We start from the raw sequence: 8,624 nt of genomic DNA, 5'->3' as shown, positions 1-8,624 counted from the left end.
TCCCGACCCAAGGGGCACTTTCTGTGTTAAATTCTAGCCTTTCTGATCTTGTCTTCCTTGCTGGCCTGGTGCTGATTTGCATTTCCCCATTTGGAGCCGCTTGTGAAGAGCCTTGGCCAGTGTTTCGTGGGGTGTCCGCCTTTTCCTTACTGACATGTCAGAGTTCTTTGTTTACTCTGGATATATCACTAGTGCAGTGATAGGAGCTGGCGTGAGGGGTCTGAATGGCCCAGAGTTCCAGATGTCCCTCTACCCAAAATAGGCCTTGGCCTCTTGGAGCCTTGGTTTCTTTGTTCATAAAATGGGAATGTCATTTCTCCTGAAAACTTTGATATACTAGTAGGCATTAAGTGAAATAATATGTTTACAGAGAATTATGAGAGTAATAGCTATTATTGTTACTAATATTAACTTACTAGAGGCCTGGTGCACGAATTCATGCACGGGTGGGGTCCCTCGGCCTGGCTGGCAATCTGGGCTGATTGAGGAGGCCAGCCGGCCCCTTGATCGGGGCTGATAGGGGGTTGGCCGGCCATGGGAGGTTGGCTGTGGGAGCGCACTGACCACCAGGAGGCAGCTCCTGCATTGAGCGTCTGCCCTCTGGTGTCATAGCTTAGGCTGTTATATATAGACTTTTAATGGGAGGAGATCTCACACCCATTAGAATGGCTAAAATCAGAAGACAGACAATATCAAGTGTTGGTGAGGATGTAGAGAAATCAAAATTCACACTTTGCTGGTGGAATGAAAAATGGTGCAGCTGCGTTGGCAAATAGTCTGGCAGTTCCTCAAAGTGTTAAACATAGCCCTGACCGGTTTGGTTCAGTGGATAGACCGTCAGCCTGCGGACTGAAGGGTCCCGGGTTCGACTCCAATCAAGGGCATGTACCTTGGTTTCGGGCACATACCCAGTAGGGAGTGTGCAGGAGGCAGCTGATCAATGTTTCTCTCTCATCGAGGTTTCTAGCTCTCTATCCCTCTCCCTTCCTCTCTGTAAAAAATCAATAAAATATATATTTTTTAAAAATGTTAAACATAGAGTTAACAAGTCCCATCTGTTTACTCCAATGTATATGCCCAAAGGAATTAAAAGCATGTGTTTAGCCGAAACCGGTTTGGCTCAGTGGATAGAGTGTCGGCCTGCGGACTGAAAGGTCCCAGGTTCAATTCCGGTCAAGGGCATGTACCTGGGTTGCGGGCACATCTGCAGGAGGCGGCTGATCGATGTTTCTCTCTCATCAATGATTCTGACTCTCTATCTCTCTCCATTCCTCTCTGTTAAAAAAATCAATAAAATATATATAAAAATATATTTTAAAAAAACATGTGTTTACACAAAAACATACATAAGTTACAACGGAATTATTCATAACTGCCCCAAAGTGGAAACCACCTGTATGTCCATTTGATGAATGAATAAATGCAGTGTGGTCCATTCATATAACAGGATAGTATTTGGCAATAAGAGAAGTGCTGGTGTTGCTGGTGAAGGGGTTCTTGCCCCTCAAGATAGAAATAAAGAGGAGATGAAACAGATTCAAAAGAAGAAGTTTACTGAAAACAAGGTAGAGGGAAGGAGAAAGGAAGCTTGGTGCGTCAAGGGAGCAGTCACTAGTGAAGATTTTTTTTAGGCCAGTGTAGCTCAGTTGGTTAGACCATTGTCCCATACACCTAAGGGTTGTAAGTTCGATGCCTGGTCAGGACATGTACCTAGGTTGTGGGTTCCATAGTCAGGGTGCATAAGGGAGGCAATTGACCGATGTGGGATTTCCCCCCACTCTCTCTCTAAAACAAACAAACAAATCAATAAATAAAAACTTAAAAGAAAATGGCTCCCTGAGCTGCTGCTGCATTGGACTTATCCAGGCCTGGGTTCTTCACACAGGCACAGAACAGGGCTGATCTCAGCTGGCGCAGGTGGGCGGGCAGCTCTTTGGGGAGTGAGTGCTTGAAAAGGAACTTGAAGCATATCCAGGAGAGGCTTAAGAAAGTAACTGAAGAGCATTCCCATCGTTTGAGAAAAGCTCAGCCTATCTCACTGGTACACATGGGTGAACCTTGAAATCAAGTTCAGTGAGAGAAGCCATAGAAACAGAAAACACATTGGTGGTTCTTAGGATCTGTAGGAGGGGAGCTGGGGAGTGACTGGTAATGGCTCAGGTCTTTCTAGGGTGATGAAAACGTGCAATTGCATAGTGGTGATGGTTACACAAACTTACGAATTTACTAAAACCCAATGAATTTTACATATTAAAAGGGTGAATGTTAGCCCAGCCGCGTGGCTTAGTGGTTGAGTGTTGACTTGTGAACCAGGAGGTCATGGTTCGATTCTCGGTCAGGGCACATGTCTGGGGTTGCGGGCTCGATCCCCAGTAGGGGCGTGCAGGAGGCAGCTAGGTGATCAATGATTCTTTCTCATCATTGATATTTCTATCTCTCTTCCTCTCCCTTCCTCTCTGAAGTCAATAAAAATATTTTTTAAAAGGATGAATATGCCGAAACCGGTTTGGCTGAGTGGATAGAGCGTCGGCCTGCGAACTCAAAGGTCCCAAGGTTCGATTCCGGTCAAGGGCATGTACCTGGTACATCCCCAGTAGGAGATGTGCAGGAGGCAGCTGATAGATGTTTCTCTCTCATCGATGTTTCTAACTATCTCTCTCCCTTCCTCTCTGTAAAAAATCAATAAAAATATATTTAAAAATAAAAGGATGAATGTTAGAGTATGTGAATTATATCTTTATGTTTTTTAGTGGAGATGAGGGGAGAGTCTTTTTGCTTGCTAAATGGACCAGATAAATTACTGTGACTCTGAAGTAGTCCCAGAGGATGCAGGCAGTTTTCTTCAGCCGTACAGCTGTGTGGCCCATGTCACGTGAGCTCCATGTAATGACTGGGCTCAGCCTTTCTTATTAGGGTATTTATCATTTTTTTTTACTAAGTCCCATGTTTCTAGTTAAAGTGATATTCAAGTGGTAATGATTTTGATGTTGAGATTATAAACGTAATTGCTGTTTTTTTATTATGTATTCCTAACCAAATTTAATTTGGGGGGATTGGAGGTCTCTAAATGATCTCTTTGAAGTTAAAATCATCACCTGTAAACAATATGGAATTAATTTATCCTCTCTCCGGTCTCTATAAAGTGTGGTGGGAGATTTTCTTGCCTCAGCCTTTTAAGGGGAGTGACACCAGTGCTTGTCCATTGTTTATTAGTGCATTCTGTTCTTTGTTAATGTTTGCTGTCATTTTAAATCTGTGTGGGTAGAATGACGATAGCGATAAACGCTCTTTTTATGGCCTACGCTTTCTAACGCTTCAGTGGAGGGAGGAGTGCGCCAAGTCCCTGTGAGTCCATCCCAGTAGAGAGGGCATCTCACTGCTGTTCTGCCCATTGCTGTCGCGGCTCCCCTCTGCCCCTCGTGCATGGGGGACTTACTGTGCCTGGCCTAGCCTGACCCCTAGCCAGTGCCTAATCAATACTGTTTAAGTTGAATTGAATGGGCGCCACTGGTTTTGTGCTCCTGGGGCATGATAATGATTCTCAAGATGGACATTGCTTCTGTTTGCTCAGTCAGCATGGCGTTGAAGAGCCTTCCTTTGAAGGGAGGATTTGTGGAGCTCTTGTACCTGGTCCAGCTGGATTGACCCTGTGCTGACCAGGACATCCTTCCGCCCCTCCCCTCCTGTCTCCTGCTGGGAGAGGATGTGACAGGAGGCCGGGAAGCCCTGAATCCCAGCCCTGATCCTGCCCCAGCCAGCGCCTGGCAGCCCGGGGTGTGGGAGGAAGCCGGGCCTGCTGGTCCTTGCTTAGTGACGGGTGCTCGATAACATCATTGCTGGGTTGAGAAAATACACTAGCTTGGTTGCTTTTTCTTTTTTCTTTTTGTTGTGTCCCTTTCCCTTTGGGAGGGGTGCACCTCGTTTCTTTGTTCATTGTCTGCCTTTCTGTACCTTTACTGTGTATTTTCAGCGCAGCCCGCCCTCAGCACCTCTTTGGAGTGATTCCTCGGTTCTGATAATGCGATGTTTCTATTTTTTTATAGTTTCCTGTTGTGTTGTTCTGTCCGTTCTCTCTGATAGAGACATTATTGAAGAGATTGACTTTCATGTGTTTAGGTGCTTGCCAATATCTTTTTAGCTTTTTTATAGGGCAGTTTTAGATGTACAGAAAACTTGTAAATACATACTTTTATTTTGTTCTACTCTGGTGGGTGCACAACAGTGTGTACTTTCTTCCCTTTTTATTTTACTGTGATGTTGTTCCATCCCCTTGTGATTCCATTTCCTTAGGGAAAAGCTGCCTTGGGAAGAAGGTTGTGTCCTTCATCCTGCTGCTGTCTTCTCTGTGTTGTGGTGGGGAATGATTGCTAAATACCAGGTCCCCAGTCGAACATTTTTGCATGTCTGCCATTACGTATTTTTTACTAAGCTGTTTGGCCAGCAAATGCAGTGTTGATAGGTTTAATCAACTTTTGACAAAGACTTTAATCTCCTAATGCTGTAACATCTTTCTCTAATAGTAATGTCATAACCTTCACTGGACTGAGCCCCCTTTTGAGTTTGGTGAGTGGAAATGGAGTTTTGCAAGGCTGACGGGCCCTTGCAGAGGGAGTTGGCTACACAGAAACATCTGAGTGTGGCCCCCACATACCATGTCCTCAGAGTTGCCAGATCCCCTTCTGACTCTGGTGTGATGAAGCCCTGTGGCTTTGTGGGAAATCTGCTAGTCCACCAGTATCTGTTGAGCACAGAGTGTGGTGGGCTAGCATGGAGCTTGATTTTCCCTCCCTCAGGGCAGAAGCAGTGAATTATATCTTCAGCTCGTTAGGTGGGGCTGGCAGCAGGGCCAGGGGGCACATGTGCCAGCAGATGGTGACTGCCCTCTCTCCCTGAGCTCCAGCTGCCTGTTGGCCCAGCTCTGCCCAAGGTGGTGCACACTTGCTCTGAGAACTGGGAAAGGGGACCACACAATTCAGGGGCTCTTCACTTTGGTTGCAGATAGAGAGGCTGTGGTGCCGATGGTCTTTGATCAATAATCAATACCATTGGTGAACCAAGGTGGCAATGATGGAAAAAAGGGGCCACCTGCTAACCTGACGAGCTCAGGGGAGGCCTGTGTGGTGGCCTTGCAGACTCAGAGACCTAAGGTAACTACAAAGGATAGTCTGAAATTAAAATTTTTGAACTAAAAGGAGTTTATGGTGGGTGGTCATGTCCTAGGCCAGTATCTTCCCTGACAAAGGTCAGTCTTTATCTTAACTGAGCCTATTGTCTTTTTGCATTTACGATCACATATCGTTGGAATGTCAGAGTAATTTTTCTTTCCGGACCCCTCAAAGCAGACACAAATCCTCTCATTGTTATTAGTTAATTGTTAACTACCCTGCACCCACCTAAGTAAGAGAAGTGTGTGTCTGTCATTTCACTTTTTATCCAGCCCCAGAGGTTTCCCTACTCTGCTTTCTTCCGCCTCCCTAATCTATCACCAGTAGATTTCATGTAACCCTCTTACGTCAGTCTTCTCTTTTGATTGCAGTGTATAAAACAAGGTGCAGAAATGCCATTCTCCGGAGCATTATCTCAGTCTGCTGTGGTTCCCGGCATTTGTTGACAGTTTGACTCAAGTAAACTCACAAAAATTCCTCACAGGTTTGAATGTTTCTTACATTAACACCGTGATTCTGGTCATTTGATTCCCCAGGGTTCCAGGCTTTGGGGTCTCAGCTGGGACAGAGTTGGGTCCTGGGGCCTGACAGTGTCTGGTGTCTTTGCACCAGCGGCACCCATCTGAGGCCAGGCATGCAGTCGGTGCTGCTGGTAAGGGGCTAAAGGTGCTGCAAGCCACTTGGTAAGGTCGGGCAAAGTTCCTTCAGGCCTGCATAGGAAGATGTGTGTGCACAGAAAGACGTCATGAGCCTCCTGGCCCCTGGTCCCAGGAGCAGTTGAAGATCAGGCAAGGAGCTCCGCAGAAGGGTAAGATGGGCAGCTGGCAGAGCTCAGGAATTTCTGGACTGCCCTTACCAGGCGTAGGCTGGTGGTCCTTTAAGGGAGAGGTGGGACCTGCTGGTTGTGAGTGGGGCTGGGTCAGCTCATGAATGGGGCTGAGAGCAGTAAAGGAGCTGAGAATCCCAAATGCCAACTTCCTGTAAGGATTCCTGTCTTCCTTGTGGGAATGCTGAAGTCAGCGCTCCTGGCTTGGCCTGTGACGTGCCTGCTGCTTCAGATGCCAGACCGCAGACATGGCTCCCTGCTGGGGCCAGGAGGCCCTCCTCAGTCTCCTGAAGCACTCAGATCAGTCAGCCTCTGTGAGCAGAGACCAGTGCTCGTTGCAGAGATGCCCACACTGTTCTCTTGCTGGGCAGACAGTGAGGCCACTGCCCACATGGGTTAGGGACAGAACTCACAGGTTGCTTTTCCAGCCGTGGCACACCTCCTAACTGGGCTTGACATGGCCTGTCTCACCTGTGGACCAGGTCCTTTCAGCTGCCTCAGCACTGGGCTGGGCATGCCACACAGATGACCCAATTTACAGCCACGCTCAGTGAAGGGGAGGGACCTGCCTGACTCAGCCAGGCACCGGGCCACAGGCACCATGGTGCTCATACCTGCTCTCCTGGCTGCCAGGTGCTGGGGTCTGTTAGGTGGGTGCCAGGTGATGACGAAGTGCTGACCCCTGTGCGCCACATTGGCCCTCAGCCTGGTCTTGTGAAGAACATTTTACTCAGGTTGCACATGTTAATGGATGCTTTTGACCACAGCGGTGGAGTGGAGCGTTGTTGCAGCAGAGCCCATGCCTGTGTGGTGGTTAAGTCTGTGGACTGAGGGAGCCCAGCTGGTGAAGCATCATTTTTGGGCATGTCTGAGGCTGGTTCTGGAAGAGACCAGCATTTGATTCAGTGGACGCGTCCCGATGTGGGTGGCATGATCCAGTCTGTTGGGTCCCAAATGGTACAAAAGGCAGAGTTCTGTCCCTTCTTGATCCAGGACATCCATCTCCTGCCCTTGGGCATTGGAGCTCATGTATATGTATACATTGAGTGGCCAGATTATTACGACCACCTGACATTTGTAGGAAAATTAGCCATACACTGCATTGTATGGGATATGGAAGCCGAAGGCCTGTTCGAACACCTTTGCTGTCTGCAGTTACCAAGATAAAACATCTCCAATTCGCACAGGAACACAAGGATTGGACATTCGAGAATTGGAAAAGTCATGTGGTCCAATGAATCACATTTCCAGTTGCATCATGCAGATGGCAGAGTGAGAATTTGGCGGAAACAGCATGAAAGCATGCACCCGACATGCATGAGTACAACCCTTCAAGCTGATGGGGGCAGTGTTATGATTTGGGGCATGTTTTCCTGGCATGATTTGGGCCCTTTAATTTGTGTGGAACAACGTCTGAATAGCACAACCTACCTAAGTATCGTTGCTGATCAAGTTCACCCTATCATGTTGTTGGCGTATCCCAATGGAGATGGCTTCTTCCAACAGGACAGTGCACCATGCCACGGTGCTCATATTGTGCAGGAGTGCTTTCAAGAACATGAGGGAGACTTTACCTTGCTTAGGTGGCCTTCCCACTGCTGTTTGAGGGGATTTTTGAGATAAGAAAATTTAACCTAAGAGTTAAAACAAAGAATGCAAGATTAACCAATATCAGAGTTCTTTTTAAGTCATACTCTTGACTAATTATAAAGCTACAAGAAAATACTGATATTTCAATATTTAGAACTTTGAATAGTGTTTCATAGCATTGAGCCTTACCAATGTGTACTAGAATTTCTGTCAGTATTAATGTATAAAAGAGAAATATTGATCTCAGAATAAGGAGTATTGGTACTTAAAATCATTTTAGACCAACAAGCATATGAAAAGGTGCACGAAATTCGTGCATGAAAATTCATGCACTGGAGGGGGGTCCCTCAGCCTGGCCTGCCCCCCTCTCACAGTCTGGGAGCCCTCGGGGGTGGGAGGCGACCCGGCGATCAGGGGAAGGAGATGCCCCATCACACCTCTGCTGCTGCCATTGTGGGCAGCATAAGCCTCAGGCGGTCCTGGTTACCTGAGCTTCGGGCCAGCCCTGGGCAGCTGGGGTGCTGAGGGCAGGTCTGGCTGCATCGCGTGCCTGCCACCCCCTCAGCGGGGCTGAAAGGAAAGGGGGACTCCGGCGGGGCTGAGGGGACTGGGTGCTGCCATCTTTGTGATGGTGTGACAGTCAATTTGCATATTTCCTCTTTATTAGATAGGATATGTGTGTGTGTGTATATATGTGTATGTATGTATGTATGTATGTTTCTATCTCCATGTCCTGTTGATTCTGTTTCTCTGGGGAACCATGACTATCACAGATTTTGGTAACAAGCATGTGGAGCTTCTTGAGGTCTATTCCTGTTTTCCTTCCTGTTTCCACCCTCCCATTCTTGTCCCTGCCCTGGGCACCCCACCCAGAGGTTGGGTGGGGTCTAGGCCAGGACCACTCCAAAGGGACCTTCTCTTAGCAGGAGGCCTGTGCCCTGAGCAGGGCAGGTTAGGGAGAGGTGAATGGAGCCTTTTGCCTGGGAAGTCCACACATTCCTGTGGACATCAGGCTCTCAGTCCCCAGGGGGTTGCTGGGTTAC

The sequence above is a fragment of the Myotis davidii genome, unplaced genomic scaffold (assembly GCF_000327345.1).
Source record: "Myotis davidii unplaced genomic scaffold, ASM32734v1 scaffold287, whole genome shotgun sequence".
Lineage (NCBI taxonomy): Eukaryota > Metazoa > Chordata > Mammalia > Chiroptera > Vespertilionidae > Myotis > Myotis davidii.
The sequence above is the reverse complement of the archived record's forward strand: the minus strand, read 5'-3'. Positions refer to the sequence as shown.